General features: G+C 44.8%; 2 non-coding genes across 2 annotated transcripts; one reads left to right on the top strand and one right to left on the bottom strand.

The window, feature by feature from the left end:
• Positions 1-256: 256 nt before the first annotated feature.
• Positions 257-347, bottom strand: trnay-gua (transfer RNA tyrosine (anticodon GUA)). Its single transcript is given in 2 exon segments — positions 257-292; positions 311-347. It is a non-coding gene; the product is annotated as a tRNA-Tyr (tRNA).
• Positions 348-16,370: 16,023 nt separating this feature from the next.
• trnad-guc (transfer RNA aspartic acid (anticodon GUC)) lies at positions 16,371-16,442 on the top strand. Its single transcript has one exon. It is a non-coding gene; the product is annotated as a tRNA-Asp (tRNA).
• Positions 16,443-18,167: the final 1,725 nt, after the last annotated feature.

Below are 18,167 nucleotides of genomic sequence, written 5' to 3'. Positions count from 1 at the left end.
CCATTGGGGTCCTAAAGGACCGGTGACACCTATGTCACCGTGGGTCCATAAGGAAACAGGCTGGTTTGTTTGTAGGTGATTTTGTGTTTACAGACGCAGAGCTAGCAAATTTTAAAAAGGCTCTATCGACTTGCTAAAGGTAAGATTTGACCAGTCAATGCCGATGTGACATATATGTCACATCGGCCCTTTAGCCAAAAAATCGGTGAAAAAATGATGTGACATTATGATGAAACTCTCGAGGGTTAAAAGTCTCTCCTTCGAGCCGGATTTGAACCAGCGACCTAAGGATTTCAGTTTTATTGTCTCACTACAGTCCTCCGCTCTACCAACTGAGCTATCGAAGGGCGGGACGAGAAACAAATGCCCGAGCACAACCGAGCGTTCATAGTTGACTCAAACACGGGTCATCTGTGCTTGATTTGAAAGTCAGGATTGTGGATTGGATTTGTGTGTTCATAAAGACGTGAAAAAAATCAGACCAGATTTTCCTCATCCTGGAATGCAGCTTAAGACTTTGTGGTAGTATGACCACTTTACATCTTGACCATACTAGAATAGAATAGAATAGAATAGAATAGAATAGAATAGAATATATACTTTGAGGCAAGGCGTCTGGACTTGTAGAGTTTTCTAGAAGACGTTTCGCTGCTCATCCAAGCAGCTTCATCAGTTCTAACTGTTTCGTGGGAAACATGGTTTATATGTGGTTGCAGACCTCAGTGGGTGGGTCTGGGTCAAACTTAAAAACAATAGCACTAAATGTTTCCATAACTACCTGTGATGATCTGGCAGGTGTGTCTAACGACTGGCTAACGACTATGAAACTGTCGGAGGGGGACTGATTGACAGCCCTTTGTTCTTGCTGTGAGTATGTGCAAACTTCCTGGGAATGGATGGAATCACTGCATTGTATGCTTCCTGGGGAAGCCAATCCATGCCTGTATGGACTCCCCAAGACTCACAAGGAGTCCCCCTCAGACCCATCGTCAGCAGCACAAACTCAGTCACAACATGGCTAAGCACTTGGCTGAACTCCTGACACCACTGGTAGGACTTTGTGAACAAGGTAGAGAAGATCCGAATGGACCCAGACCACACAATGGCCTCATTTGATGTCACCTCCCTGTTCACCTGCATCCCTACATCAGAAGCCACAGAGACGGTAAGGACGTGCCTCACACAAGACAGCACACTCAAGGAAAGAACCAACCTCACGCCAGACCACATCTGTGACCTGCTGGACCTCTGCCTGACCACCACTTATTTCCAGTACAATGGGAACTTTTACAGACAGAAGCACGGCTGTGCGATGGGATCATCTGTGTCTCCTATTGTGGCCAACCTCTACATGGAAGAAGTGGAGAGAAGAGCCTTGAGTTCCTATCCTGGAACCACCCCCACCCACTGGTTTAGATATGTGGATGACACCTGGGTGACCAATGAAGTGCAACGGTTCACAGAACACATCAACGCAGTGGACAACAACATCAAGTTCACTCGGGAGGACATCAGGGAGAACAATCTGGCCTTCTTGGACTGCACAGTACATATTGAGGACAGGAGCCTCAACATGGAAGTGTACAGGAAACCCACACACACGGACCAGTACCTGTTGTTTGATTCACACCACCCACTGGAACACAAACTGGGAGTCATCAGAGCACAAACTGTACTAACCAGCTCAGAGGGGAAGAAGAAGGAGCAACACCACATCAGGAAGGCCCTGCAAACCTGTGGCTACCCCAAGTGGGCACTCATCAAAGCCACTAAAACAAGACCCCCCAACAACAAGAAGAAGGACAACAACCGGCGGAGAAAGAACATCTCCATTCCATATGTGTCAGGAGTATCAGAGAAACTCCGCAGGATCTTCAACAACCATGACATCCCGGTCCACTTCAAACCGATGACAACACTGAGACAGAGACTGGTTCACCCGAAGGATAAGATTCCCAGGGAGAAACACAGCAATGTGATATATGTCCAGTGCAGTGAGGAATGCTCTGATCTGTACATTGGAGAAACTAAACAACCACTCCACAGAAGAATGGCTCAGCACAGGAGAGCCACCTCCTCAGGACAAGACTTAGCTGTTCACCTCCACCTTAAAGAGAAAGGACACTCCTTTGAGGACAACAATGTTCACATTTTAGACAGAGAGGAAAGGTGGTTTGAAAGAGGAGTCAAGGAAGCATCTATGTTAAGCTGGAAAAACCTTCCCTTAACAGAGGTGGTGGCCTCAGACATCATCTTTCTACCACATACAATGCAGTGATTCCATCCATTCCCAGGAAGTTTGCACATACTCACAGCAAGAACAAAGGGCTGTCAACCAGCCCCCCTCTGGCAGTCTCACAGTCATTAGCCAGTCGTTAGACACACCTGGCCCAGTCAGCCATGGAAACATTTAGTGCTATTGTTTGTGAGTTTTACCCAGACCCACCCACTGAGGTCCTCCACCACATATAAACCATGTTTCCCACCAAACAGTTAGAACTGATGAAGCTGCTTGGATGAGCAGTGAAACGTCTTCAAGAAAACTCTACAAGTCCAGACGCCTTGCTTCAATCTTCTCTACGTATTAACATATCATATTTTCACAGCAGTTTTAAGGTGTGTACATACTCCTAAAGGTTAAATTAAGAATTTTTGTTGGTGCAGTAGTCAGCGTGCATATGAGAGATATTCTCACTAACATACTGCAATGTAGATGTCTTTGTTAAAAAGACATCTACAAGAAAACTTGTTTGTGAGCCACCACAGCCGCAGTAGGCAGCGCGTCATAGTCTGAAAAGAGTAGTAGCCAGCACGTATACGAGACATATGGCACTAACATGGGCACTGTATATGAAAAAAAAGGCCTTAAACTTCCTGGTATTGTGTTCACAATGGTGGCATTGATCCCCAGCCTCTGTCACACAGTCTGTTCAGTGTGGGGCCCCTTAAGGTCAGTGTTCTACACATGCACAATGGGTAGGCAACCACCGGATTGTATAGTAAGCACTGACAGACACCTGCTTTTCTGGTCATTTCCTCTGTAAATTAGCTTGTCGGTGCTACTATTTAATATTATGTACCTGTAAATGGTGAGTGTGTGTACTCTTTATTCAATGCTGTCTCTAAAAACTGGGACATATGGTCTTCTTTTTTTTTTTTTAAACAAAGCTCTACAGCAGGGGTCTCAAACTCAACTTACCCGGGGGGAGGCGATGGGGGTCGAGGCTGGGTGAGGCTGGGCCGCATCAAGTATTCCACAAAAAAAGCATTCAAATTAAAAAAATACAACTGGTCCAATCTTCTCAATCTTCCAGGTCAGAATAGGGATGCAAATTATCGAGGAATTCATTAATCGTAAATTGATATGCAGCGATTTTCCCTCAGTTTCACTAAGATTAAAAGCTAAACATTGTTTACTAAATAAAAACTGCATGTCATATTCCTTAATGAGTGATTTACTGTACCATTGGGGATACAGTACAGACAATGACATTTATGTATGCTAGATAAGTATGCTTTTGTTTTCCAAACACACCCTACTCACACTGGAAGGGTGTGGCAGAGACAGAGCAGGACAGTGAGAAGCATTCTAAGGACCATTAGCTTTTGGAAGAGACCAAAGGGAAAGGGGATCATCAGCAACATGTTGAATTTGTGGATCGGCGTTCTCAACAATGAACAATGACAGCACACAGCACAGGGCAGATCCAGCTTTGTGTTGTGTATCCTCCTCCTCACCATGTCATTTGAAAAAGGTACAACTTTCAGTTTATTAGCTGCCTCTGTGCCAAGCAAAAGCTCACACCAGTCACATCTCTGTCCACCTGTACGGTCACAAAGCCGGGGGCAGCGACGCTGTTTTCTGGGATGTCTGAGTGCAGTCCTTTTTTCTAGCTCTCAGGACGGGAGCTGCTGCAACAGGTATCCACACTGAAGGACGGTGCCACAGGAAGTTAAAAGGCACTTTTAACCCGAACCCACAACCTTTGAATCACTTCTCCTGTGTTTGACTAGAAGTCCAATGCACTATCCATTGTGCCACAGAGCCACAAAGCTGCTTTTTTACTGCCACCCCTGGATAAATGCAGTCCAGTGCAGTGAGGCATGCTCTGTTCTGTACAATGGAGAAACCAAACAACTACTCCAAAAACTGGCCTTCAATGTTTGTCAAAGTTTGTCTTCAAACAAGATGCTTATGTTTAAGGCAAAAGTTGTGACAGAAACAAGTTTTCCTTCAAAGACTGAGGAGGAAAGTTCATGACAGTCAGCACTTCTAAGACCTTGTTCGAGTTTTGCAGTGTGTTTTCGCTCGAAGCTGTGAAGACATAGTGCTCTAACAGACGAGGTGGCCGAGTGGTTAAGGCGATGGACTGCTAATCCATTGTGCTCTGCACGCGTGGGTTCGAATCCCATCCTTGTTGTCTTGTGTTTTAAGTTCAACAGTAAAAACTATGGACAGAGCTTCCGTGACATCATCCGTTTGTTTGGTGGGAGGCTCCGGGACACTCTGATCGCTGCCATGTTGGCAGCGTTGTGTCCGCCAAAACTCAAACTCACGGACAAAGAGGGGTAGCACTAGCTGAGTTTAGGGGGGCGCGCAATCGTGGAAGCAAGAAACTCGTACTGTGATATGGCAACCGTCTGTCGCTCAAGCGCCAACGCTCATAATTATGCATAATTTTAAGTCTGAATACAATCCCACAGCAGCTCGTCAACAAACTGAACCAGCTGGGGCTGAACTCCTTGCTGTGCAACTGGCTGCTGGACTTCCTCACCGGGAGACCTCAGACAGTGCGGGTGGGCAGAAACACATCCAGCACCATCACAATGAACACCGGGGCTCCCCAAGGATGTGTGCTGAGCCCCCTCCTCTTCACTCTGCTGACCCATGACTGCACGTTAAAGTTTGTGGACAACATCTCCAGTGGAGATGAAACAAACTACAGGAATGAGATGCACCTTCTGGCCGAGTGGTGCAGAGACCACAACCTCTCCCTCAATGTGGAGATAACTGGGATAATTTGTATATCGGCTCTAAGGAACACTCGTTAGCTTTCTGATGGTGTCACTCTTAAAACAGAACACCAAACCGTTTTGCCTGTAGATCCAGTTATTTGGGAAGAGTCATTCTTCCATTAAGACATCATGTAAAACCAAAAACAGAGAAGCAGAGCAGCCATATTGTGTAACTCGCCACCATCTCCACATCTTTGACATCATACACATAAACATTATACTGTGTGTAGAGCAACTTCTTGTGATTCTGACGGTGTTCTTATTTTTGGTATGAAGGCTTCGGTTTGGACAAAAAGAGAAGTTGTTCGGAGGGTGCAACCCCCATTAAAATACATGGGATCTGCCCTGACAGGAGTGAAAGGAGAATCACACAGGTGTCTTAATTAGGGTACTCATTACTCATACTCATAAAATAGCTTTGTTTCTATGGTGACCCCACAGGCTGCAACAAAACACCACTACAGGTGCTGGTCATATAATTAGAATATCATTAGAAGGTTGATTTATTTCAGTAATTCCATTCAAAAAGTGAAAGCTGTATAATGCAAACATTCATTCCACACAGACTGAAATATTTCAAGTGTTTATTTCTTTTAATTTTGATGGTTATAATGGACAACCAATGAAAACCCACATTCAGTAGGTCAGGAAATGAGAATATGTGAAAAGGTTCAGTATTGAAGACACCTGGAGCCACTCTAACCAGATAATGAACTCAAAACACCTGCTAAATGGTCTCAGTCTAGTTCTGTAGGCTGCACAACCACAGGAAGACTGCTGACTTGACAAAAGGTTGCCAAAAGGACGACCATTGACACCTTGCACAAGGAGGGCAAGACACAAAGAGGCTGGCTGTTCACAGAGCTCTGTCCAAGCACATTAACAGAGAGGGAAGGGGAGTACAAGCAAGAGGGAGTACAAAGTGTTCTGCCCAAACAGGGACTTGAACCCTGGACCCTCAGATTAAAAGTCTGATGCTTCCAATACTTCACTAGTACACTTCATGTAGTGCAGTGAGTCCTGATTGACTTGCAATTGAGCATTTATACAAGGGGGATTAGCTCAAATGGTAGAGCGCTCGCTGCGCAAAAGAAGGGGTCCGATTTTCTCGCTGTCGCACGCAAGGGAAAAAGTTGAGAAAAATGTGGAGCCCCGCTGTGCGCGGACAAATGTCTCGTGTAGCGGTATTGAGGCAATATTCCTGTTCATTATAAAGGAGTTTAAGTGAAATATGAAACAAATCATCTGCCATGGGCTGGACTCGAACCCGTAGTCTGTGCCGTCGGCTGTGCGACAATGTATAGAGTTGTTGGAATGTTTAAATCCCACAATGTGCGTAAAATAATTAATGATTGATTTAGCTTAGTTTAGATATGTTTAAATATATTACAATATCAACAGATGTTTTTTAGTTTATATGCCCCGTCCAATGACTTGTGATGTTTACCTGTTTATGGTTTAATAATATGAACAATGAGCAGTCAACGTGTTTTTGTGTGGGAGCTTCTTTGATGAAGATCAGAGTGAATCTTAAATGTTTATATGATTTATCAGAACAAATATAAAACAAATACAAGTGAATACACACACACACACACACACACTGCATACAGGACTATAAAATACTATTCAGCCCATTCACCCATGTGAAAATATATACAACATATACAGGTCAAATATTAGGTCAAATATTACACAATGTACAATTATACAATAAAATTCAACAGCACTGCATAAAGACAGACAGGCTTGTTGATTTAAACATAAGAAAATTGCTTATATACAATATATACAGGCCAAACATACAGTGTTTACTGTGGATGTTTTTGCTGGTGCAGCCACTCATCCAGAGACATTCCACTGGATGAACGTGAGCAAAATGTGGCATTACCATATCTACTGTGGCCAAACTCTGCTGTTTTGAAGGTAACCCTTCTCACATACTTCCTTTTTTGGTTGCCACTCTCCTCCTCCAGAGCCCGCCGCCGCCTGTTCCTCTGAGTGAAACGGGACACAGTAGGAAGAGGAGCAGCAGACACAGGAAGAAGCGGAGCTGCGCCTGCACCGGATGCTGCGGTACCAGAAGCTGCCATCACCACTGGCACAGTCATGTTTGGGTTCAGAACGTGCCTAACCCAGCTGCTGAAACAGGCTGTGCAGTTTCTGATGCTGTGGGACCAGGTACTGTGGGCGCAGGTGTGATGGGGCGCTCCCTGATGCGCCGGCGACCAGGCCGCAGAGGAGGAGCCTGTCCTTCCTGATTTGGTGGAAGTACCAATGTGTGTCTTGGGCCTGATATGACTGGTGCTTCATCCAGTGGTTCCCTCGGAGCAGTAAGCCGGGTTTGAGCCACAGGAATTGAGGCAGATGGAGCCGGTCCCTGATTAAGGACACTCAATTCCTGACTCTTCTGCTGCCGTTGAAACCTGAAAATACATCATTTGTATTATATGTGTTTAGAAGTATTTACTTCATTTGAGGCAAATAGTGTACCCTGCCTACCACTGAATGAGTGTCCGCTGGTTTAGCTCAAAGAGCTGGATCGTGGTTTCCTCCATCAGCCTGGTGCTCTTAAGCACCAAATCTCGGATGTGGTGGTAATCGGTGAGGATTTTAGACCACCTGGGGTTGCTCACTCCAGCCTTTTTGGTTGTTGACCTGTGTAAAGCGCACAGCTTTACACATATGGCCTCAACTAAGCGGCTGGTACTAGGCCACTGAGCTGGCCCCCCAGGATGGCCAATCAAACACCGTTTTACACTCTCCACACCCGGGGTGACTCCAGATCGCTTTGGTGCCTTAAAGCGGCCGTGTGTCAGTCGAGGCTGATGTCGAGGCTGGTAGTTAACCCGTTGTTTGTCACCATCAGGAAGCGCTGCCCACAGCCGGAAGGCCTCTGTCACCTGCAGCTCAGTGAGGTAAGAAGCCTCACGAAGACCCACAAGGTAACCAGCCAGTTCCTGGACCTTGTCCCACCCAGTGACACCATCAGGGCCAATAACTGCTCCCTAGTAAATGCAGATTAATGTTAATATATGTGCAATAAAAGCTGACCAAAAGTTAAAAGGCCATTAAAATGTCTTACCTGAGGCTCGTTGGATGGACTGCTTCCAGGATCCAGTGCAGCCTGACAGATGTCAGACGGCTGTGACAGCACTAAGGAGGCAGAGGCAGGATGCTGTCCTTCTCCATCACTGGACGTGGATGGGTGGGGTGGAGCAGAGGCCTGAGGACTGGTTGTCAAAGATGGGGGGCTCTTTTGAAGATCATGGCAGGGGTCATCCTCACAGAGCACTGATACTGTGATGTCCTCCATGATCTCCTCCTGAAATCCCTCATCTTGCAGGTCCTCGTCATTTATTTGCTCCACCAACCTGTCCTCCTCTTCAGGGTTCTGGAGCACTGGAGTCAATGTTTTGCCTGTCTGGCTGTACAGATACTCCACCCCCAGCAATTCACCTACAAGAAAAAAACAAAAAAGAAAGTGTTCTTAATATTTTGTCCAGAACATAAAAGGTTATACAGATAATGTTTCAAAATACAAAAATGTGGATTGATGAATAAATGATTTATATTGGTGTTAAATGAGTATTTCTTGCCTGTGTATACTCCAGGAGGGCGGTAGCGCTCATCCCAGGGCTTCCCAAACACAACTCGGCTGAGCTGGTCCACAGCCTCTCGCAGGGCACTGCCATATGATCGGATGGGAGAGGCTCCTTTTACAGCCTCTTCCATCCGATCTTCATTCCATCGCATCAAGCCTTCAAGGAGATAGGCCTGAAAATGTGCATCACTGGCACTGGTTCCTAAAGGTTAAATAAAATAGGAAAAAGGGTCACACACACACGCAAGATATGTGCTACATTTGAGGTACTATGAGGTTACATGCAATAGAGTTATGTAAATACATGAAAAATCATCATTATAACCAGAATTAATGAGGAAAAGTAATTAAATTAGTTTCTTGCGAGATAAGATCTGTTCTGACATCAGAAAAGGACTGTAATATTACTGTAGAATGTGACATTACTTTAAAGTAATGGAAACAGTTACAGTGCTTATAATACTTAAAGAGACACTGTAATCCATATGGGATACCTGGGATGAAGCGGTTCAAGTGGAGGTGGAAAGACTCCAGGGAGGTAGAGCCACGGGCACACCTGTAGCAGCACAGCTCCACACCACCTTTCTTCAGTGTCCCCTTCTTAATGTAGAGTGGGAAGTTCTCTGGGTCTTGGATACACAGTACATGTTTCTGCTGTTCTTTCCATATTTGCTGGATCCGATCATGGTCCAGTAGAGGAACTCCCAGAGTGTCCTTCCCATCCACACTGTCAAAGTGATCAATCAGTGATCCAATCAGGCTGGTGGTCTCCTCCATCCCTCTGGTCCTCCTGCGGCAGTGCAGTGCCAACTCCCTCCGGGTAATGCGAGCACTGAGTGCCTTTTCTGAGAGGTGGCCGGTCTTCTTTGCTGCTAGCTCCCCCTCCTTTGCACGGCGAAGAGCAGCGACATCCTCTGGATCCCATTCAAAGATGCACGTGGACAGACGTGCCATGAAGACTCCATAGAGTGGATGAGCCTCTGTTGTGACACCTGCAGCAAATCGGCGCATAAAATGCCAGATGTCAAGGCGCACTTCGAGGTCATCCCACTCTGAAAACATGGCCTTAACACGAGACTGGCCATGCTGACTGCAGCAGTCTCTGTCCACATACATCACTTTTGGGGGCATCTGTCCTGCCTCCCGATAGCGCTTCATCAGGCCAGCTGCCATGGCATCCAATCCATGTCCCTCGGCAGCTGTGAGCACAGAGACAAGGACTTGGCCGTGCTCATTTCCCACATTTGTGCACCAAGCAGCTGTCCCTGAAGCAGCCCCAGCAAGTTTCTTTGTGACCTATTTGGAAAAGGTCAAACAGAGTGTTCATTATGCACGCAAACATATTTATATCTGGCCAACATTCTGTATAGGTAAAATGCTGTGATACCTTTTTAGTGGAGTCAATCTTGAGCACAGACCCAATGACAGATGTAATTTTGGCCTTGACCTCATGCAGTCGCCCCAGAACATCCCTGGCGTATACAGCTAACAGCCACTTAGGTTTAGGTATGGCAGGTAAGGGAGGAGGCTCAAGGAACACAGGAGGCTGCACAAGGGAGGACTTTGCAAATGGCTCACAGGCAGTGAGGTACTGCAGTACACGCTGCGTCCATGCCTCACCATGTTGCTCCATCAACTTCTTGTGAAGCTGAGTCACACTGTTGCCCAATGTCCTCTCCCTCATCATCCTCACCACCCGGTTGTCACATGAGTATCTAATGAAAGACCAGTGTAATAACACAAATGCAGTTTTTGGTTAAACAATAACACAAATCAAAGCACCTAATAATGTTTGATCTTAATTATGAATTACCTGTATGTCAATAAAGCGGGAAACTGACTGCGGTGGCCCATATCCAGTTGTCCTAAGATGTCTTCGGACCAGGCTGGATACTTTTTTGTGCAGCGTTTGCACTCCAAGTACTCTGTTGCAAGGTCATACCACCCGTCGATGTCTAAGACCCTGCGCACAGTACGATACAGTCCTGCCGCTGTTAGTCTGTGTTTACCACAGTCTGGGCGAACACAGACAAGAGGGAACTGCCACATCTTCAGCGGCATCCATAAAAAAAGGGGCCGACAGAAGAAGAGGTCAGGTGAGGCGGGCAGCTGACTGTGAATGAGAGGGGGCTGAGGAGGATGCCACCAAAGCTTCAGCTGGGGCACTAGCTCTGGCTTGCCAGTGTGTAGGTTGGCCTTGAAGAGGGTCTTACGGATCCACTCCTGCTGGAAAGGTGGAAGCTGATCCTTCCAGTGACGAGGGAGCTCAGTAGGTGGCTGATGATGTGGAGGGTCTGGTATTTTTACCACTAGAGGCGGACCAGCACGGGCCTCTGAATGAGCAATGGCTGGAGCTTTTGAAGGAGAAATGCAGAAAAAAATAATATATAAGGATGAGTGTTGTATTTGATCGCAGTCCACAATCTGCCTGCACAGCATACATTTGGACAAGCATTAATAGATTATGATTCTAATTAATAGTTAGACATAAAAAATAAGAGACCACTGTGGTTTCTTATTTTTTCCAGAGCTGTATTTGAAAAGGATTAGATGGAATAGAGCAAAAAAATAAGTTGTGATGAATTTAGTATAAAGTAGTGATGCCCACAGACATGAAGCGTGCACACAGTTGCAGTGATGAAAAACAGACTGTGATCATTAAAAAAATTAATCTCCTCCGTCCTGTTCAGGGGATTAGACAGATAGTGAGTGAGAAAAGCAAGTGATGTTAGTGAAAATGTTATCCAATGATTGTTTCTCAACGGGAAACACAAATGAAAACACCAACACCTTTGGATACCCTTGAGGTTTTGAAGAGGTGCACTCAAAGAATGCATCCCGCTTGAAGCTTGATGCGACATAATCCTGTACTGTAAACAAAAATATTTGAAAAAACAGTGATTTTTTATTCCTCAAAAATAATACTTCACAGTGTGTTTTCACTAAACATTTTCATAATATTTGCATTTGTGTCGTATGCCACACCTGTATTCTGCTGTGCTTCATATTGTGACACTGCAGATACCAGCTCCTCATCATCGTCTTCAGCAAAGTCACCCGCTCCAGAAGGGGCAACAGAAGTGCCTGCAGCACAAATAAAAAATGTTATTAGCATTTATTAATAGGTTAATAAAATTATTACTGTTGACAAGACACAAGGACAAACAATGTACGATGTTACTTACCAGTAGGGAAGAGCGGCCTTTGTGCCAAATGTTTGGCTGGGGGTTCTGTTGGCAGAGTGCACTGCGGTACTGGGGCTGGAAACAGCAAGTGGATAAGTCTGTGTAGTCTGTCATAATGATAACTGAATACATATACAGTACATGTTGCACAGTTACACTCACAGGGTTTAACTGGTGACATCAGTTTTTTAGCCAGCTGTGAAGGAGACAAATGTTTGCCACGCGCCAACAGTGCTTTCACAGTGCCAGTCTTCCACACACCAGTTTGGATGGCAGCAGGTGAAGGAGCAGACATGTGGGAGGCTGCAGGTGTAGGTGCAGAGGCACTGGAGGCTGCAGGGGTAGGTGCAGAGGCACTGGAGGCTGCAGGTGTAGGTGCAGGCTGACATGCTCCAGCAGAAGCCCTTCTTTTCAAGACGTATGTCTTGAAAATAGCCATGTTGGTTTTGGGCCTGGCATCTGCCTTGATCAGGTACTTGATGAGAGCCTGGGCCTCCTTGCTCTGGTCTTCATAGACGTCCTTCATGGACCGGCCCTTGAAGTCTCCAAACTCTACCATCAAACATCCCTGGTCTCCAGTTTCCCGGGCTTCTGCTTGCAATTGCTGCTTTCTTTTAAACTTCTCCAGTTCCTCTGCCATCTCTCTAATAAGAGATGTGTACTGGATGAACAGCTGCTTATTTTGTGACAGGGGGTTTGCCTGCATCGTCTCTTTAGATATGCTGTCCATCAAATACAATGCATACCCCAGAGAGTTTTCCAGGAGCCATCTAAATCGCTGGCCCTGGTACTTCCCAAACTGGAGCTTGCAGTGAGCAAGCACCAAAAACTGTTCACTGGGGTCTCCACCGTTTACACTCACAAAAGTTCTGGCCTCCGCCAGCACTTCCTCTTCAGGTTTGGCCCTTCCAGATTCCACATTTTGCGTTCGCATCGCCTCCTCTGATGGCGCCATGAGGAGACGCTGTGATGTGGCCGACTGCCGCTTAAAAACCGGATAAGCATACATTTTCTGAAATGAAAATCAGAACAACACTATTACCCCTGAAAGATACCTGTACTTTTAGAGTGTGATCATTTAACAAGCTACTTCATTTCCCCACAGGGATTGATAAAGTAATTCACACTACTATGATAATGTGTACTACTGTGTCTCCTACAAAGCAAAACCATGTTATTTTCATTGAGCTATTGTATTGTACCTTTATTTAAATATTTGTAGAGGTAAGTTGTTAAAGGGGAGGGATTGTAATAAAACACCCACCTGAAAACAAACCATTTTAACATCATAACATAACATAACTTAATTTGTAAGAGTAAAAAGTATTCTATTTTGATTTATTCTGATGTATTTTGAAAACCCCAATGTCTGAATCCTTAACTTTACTATATTAATGTTAAAACTGGAATTTCTGAACTGATCAATATCCTACGTTTATAGTTTATAGAGATAGTGAATGACCTCCTGGATTAGCCTACATGTAGGCTACTTTACATCTACAAAAAGCGGTTTACACCATTACAAGGTATTACATGCATATTAGTACGTTATGTGTACATTACATAAAACGAACAATAGAGCAATATCTACCAGTTTACAGAGAATCAATTGCACGTATAGCCTGTTAGCGGGTGGCCATGATAGCGATAGCGATCAATGGTAGTGACATTTTTTGGTCGGTATTTAGAGGTTGACGGGTACGTCGAAGAAAACGTGTGCTATATAATGTCCAATCGCTATATCGCTATGTCGGCCTGTTTTGTTTTCTTAAGGTACAGACTGTATCTGAACAGACAATGGCCGATTTATAGTAAATTAAATAAGGTGAAGTAAACTTCATCTTACCGTTTTCACGAGGAAGGGTCAAAAGTAAGCCACAGTGAAGGAACGCGATTGGTTGGTCAAAAGTAAGCCCAGGGAAAGGAACGTGATTGGCTAATGTGGGCTTACTTTGGGCTTACTTTGGCTCGACTAGCGCGATGCAGTAAGCGCAATTTAGCATGCGAGAGGTAGCGGGATCGATGCCCCCATCCTCCAGCCTGCATTTTAAGAGGGAGGGTGTAGCTGGATGGATGAGGATGATTGGATAATGTAGTCGACTCTCACCCAGCAGATCAAGTCCCAGAGGTTACAGCATCATTTATTAGCTGAGTTTCCCCTCAGGGAAGCTGCTGTTTACAAGCTGTTTACAGAGAGAAGCAAGAAAACAACAGTCAGCATCATCTTCCATAAAAACACATGACAATAACATGTGAGACAGAGAGTTTATGATCAGTGCTCCCCCTGCTGGTTAGGACATATGATGACATTTTAAATGTACCAGTCAAAAGTCACTCAGTGGTTTGTCTTTGTTTTTATGACTTTCTACATTGTAGATTCATCCGGAAGACATCAGAGATACAGGTTCTGCAAGCTGTGCTTCAACTGTTCCTGTTTAGATCATCACTGTCTTTTAATGTGTACAGTGGGTGCAGGAAGTATTCAGACCCCCTTAAAAGTTTCACTTTGTTATATTGCAGCCATTTGCTAAAATCATTGAAGTTCATTTTTCCTCATTAATGTCCACACAGCTCCCCATACTGACAGAAACACACAGAGTTGTTGACATGTTTGCAGATGTATTAAAAAGACAAAGTGAAATATGACATGGTCCTAAGTATCAGAGCCTTTGCTGTGACTCTCATATATTGAACTCAGGTGCGTCCATTTCTTCTGATCGTCCTTCAGATGGTTCTACACCTTCATCTGAGTCCAGCTGTCTTTGGTGATACTGATTGGACTTGATGAGGAAAGACCATTGACAGTAAAAACTATTGACAGAGCTTCCGTGACGTCACCCGTTTCTGAAGAGCCGTTCTGAGGCTCGGTGGGAGGTTCCGGGACGTGCTGACCGCCAAAACTCTCAAATATGGACAAAGAGGGGGAGCACGAGCGGGGTTTAGGGGGGCGGGCGATCGTGGGAGCAGGAAACTCACGCTGTGATACGGCAACTGCCTGTCACTCAAGCGGCAACGCCCATAATTATGCGTAAGTCCGAATACAATTGAAAAGAGTGAGTTGTAAAAAAATTCACCCCCCTACAATTGACACTAGAAGAGAACCTATCATCTGAGACCAGACTGGGCCGTAAACATGTTAATTTCTGCTGTGAAGTGGGCCATTTTAACATGGGAGTCTATGGGAAATTACTCGCTTTTGGAGCCAACCCCCAGCTGTTGCAGCGTGAATTACAAGTTTTGACACTTGGGCATGGGCTTTAACTTTGAGCCCCGAAGGTTGCCGCTTGGGAAAGACACACACCTGTCTGTATAAGACCTTACAGCTCACAGTGCAGGTCACATACTGGGTGATGACGTCCTCCTGTAGGTGTTACTGTGGAACAACTGCTCTGGATTGGGATGAGTCTGAATAGAACTTTGTTAGCTTTGTAAAGCTGTGTGGTAGTTAGAGAGGAACTGAAAAGTGTCAACAACAAGGAGTTGGTCTCCAATGGAATAAAGTTAAACATCAGGGCTCATCCGGGATTTGAACCCGGCACATGTTCTTCTTAATTTGACATTGGTAAAGATATGAACAAAGATTTCTTCTAATTGTGTCAACAAAGATTGAACACTTTGCATATCACTGTCCTCCATGAGGAGACTGTCCTTCATGAGGAGACTGTCCTTCATGAGGAGACTGTCCTCCATGAGGAGACTGTCCTCCATGTCTAGATAAGGCTTGCTGCCTAGCAGCTGGGAGAAATGTCTTTTTGTGGCTGTGGCATTAGCTCAACATTGAATCATAAAGTGTATTTGTTGCATAACAGGAAGTGGTCTTGTATTAGGGTGTGACCATCCTGAGAAGCAGAACCTCTCCTTTATAGGGGCTGTCTTGATAACTGCCTCTCATTTCCACCTGTTGTCTGTTCCATTTGCACAACAGCAGCTGAAACTGATCCACAATCAGTGTTGATCCTAACTGGACAGGCTGGTTTCACACAAGTGTGGCTGACTTTTACATTGATTCAGTGTTTCCTTTATACCCCAGTAAAGCCGGGTAGGGTTTAGGTTTTAATTTAAATTTCAAAAAATCATTTATTTGCATTCAATTATTTTTGATTGTATCCATATATAATTCATACTTCTGTCTGTGTTCTAAGAGTCTTAAAATATGTGGTTTTCCTTTTTATTTACAGTGTGCATGTCATGTGAACGTACAGTTTGTGCATATATATAAACAGTTTGATTTCCAGGTTGATGCAGCAACAGCTGCTGCTCTGACACCATTGTTCATGTCTTCCTCTCTCTGCACTGTGTTAACACACCTGAATGCTGCAGAGCATCTTCTTCTTTCCTGCTAAATAAATAATGGCCCTGTGGTCTGGTGGTGTCGGTTCACCTTGGACAGCGATGGACAGGAGGACAGGAAGGTCCGGCTGCTCTCAGCTGGGACCTGTGTGTGTCTGGGTGCACACACACCTGCAGTCTGCCCACAGTTACTGACGTAGCCACTCCGTCACACCCCAGCTGACACATGACCGCACCAGGTGGCTGCTGCTATGACAGATGGTGGTTGTCTGCATTCCTCGTTAGTATAGTGGATAGTATCTCCGCCTGTCACGCGGAAGACCGGGGTTCGATTCCCCGACGGGGAGAAAGACTTTTACCAGCAGATAGGATGATACTGACCCTGTACATTGCTGCTGCAATAGAAAACATTTCCCAGTTTGGGATAAATAAAGTATTTGTTCTGTTCTGTTCTGTTCGTCTTGTGTCTTGTGAGCTTTAGATTATATTATTTCTTGGGCTCTATGCTCTAAGTGTCCAGTGTGACGGTATCATCATGGTCTCAGAGAGAAGAGCTGAGTGTGTCTGTTCTGATCTTTGTTGTGTCTCTTCTCCTCTGTAGTTTCTGCTTGTTGCTCCGTCACACACCCTCTGCTGGTGAGCTGCGTCATTACACACAACCTCTGCTGCTGTCAGACTGTATAATAACCACTTCTGATAGGAGCAATATTCACACACCACAGTGTACAACACATTATTTATTTAGTTTCTGATGCACTATGTACAGTTTTCTTACAGACCACTTCTCCCTCCACTCACCTGTGCAATAACTGTTCATATGTAAACTGTTGATGATTCTATTCTATATTTTATTGGTAGTTTATTTTATCATATATATCTTTTCTTAACTTATCCTTTGCTGTCTGTACCTGCTGTTGCAAAAATGCAATTTCCCCATTGTGGGACTAATAAAGGTTTCTTAATCTTAATCTTAAGACTGTCTGGAGGACACACAGAGTGGACATGGGTCACAGAGTGCTGCTGCTGTTTGTGTCTCTGCAGCATGGGCAGCTGCTCTTGCTCCACTCGTCACCGGCTGATTGTTCACACCTGTGATCAGTCATCAGCCAATCCTGCTGCAGCTTCCATCTAGTATATGTGTCCAATGAAAGCTGAGCAACATGTCAGCTACACACATAGAAACACTACACATAGTTTGTCATATAAATAACATGGATTGAATCATGTTGTACAGTCAATGGAAACAAAAAGCACTGAGAGTGGTGCTGGTAGTGCAGCAGTGGATGGAGGCTGAAGTGCTGCCACCTAGTGTCAATATTTGGTATTAACTCTGACTACATATTCCACCTTTAACTCTCTGCCATATATACTGTGCCATGTGTGAAGTGATAATAAAATGTGAATGTGAATTTATTGTAAAGAACTTTACTTATTATCCCTGTTATAAGTGAGCAGTGTGTGTGTGTGTTTGATGGAGTGTGTAATGTCTGCTCAGTGTTACTGATGCTGCTGTGTGTGATCTGAAAACTGATCAAACTGTGATGTGTCTGATGCTGACAGAAGAATCAGAGGTCAGACAGTCGGATCCTCCTCTGTGACACCTTTAACATCATATCAGAAATCTCTGTCTGCTTCTGGTACATGCAGCTGATCACCAGCAGGGGGCTCACTGCTTTGCTGTCACTCAGGGGGCCTGTTCTGTCTGCCACTGGGATATGATGAGGTGAACTTCAGAGTTTGAATAGATTTCATTTGTCATGTGTTTATGATCATTTTATGAATCAGTTCAAATAAAGGAGACTCACTGAAGTCACAGTTTAGTGTTTTAATACTTATACACACTTATTTTGAAGCTGCTATCAACTTGATGAGTCTTCCTGTTGAAGCACGAGGCAGGACGTGTGTCAGAACATCCATGAACTGAGTAGATTAAGAGGAAAAGCTGATGTGTCACAGCTGCTGGTTGTGTTCTTTCAGTGTCTCCATCTTGATGAAATGAGGCGTTTTACTTCCTCCAAGTAGAGTGGACCTGGCTCACAGAGTGCTGCTGCTGTCTCTGTCTCTCTGTGAGC

The sequence above is a fragment of the Parambassis ranga genome, unplaced genomic scaffold, assembly GCF_900634625.1.
Source record: "Parambassis ranga unplaced genomic scaffold, fParRan2.1 scaffold_63_arrow_ctg1, whole genome shotgun sequence".
Taxonomy (NCBI): Eukaryota; Metazoa; Chordata; class Actinopteri; family Ambassidae; genus Parambassis; species Parambassis ranga.
The sequence above is the reverse complement of the archived record's forward strand: the minus strand, read 5'-3'. Positions and strand labels throughout refer to the sequence as shown.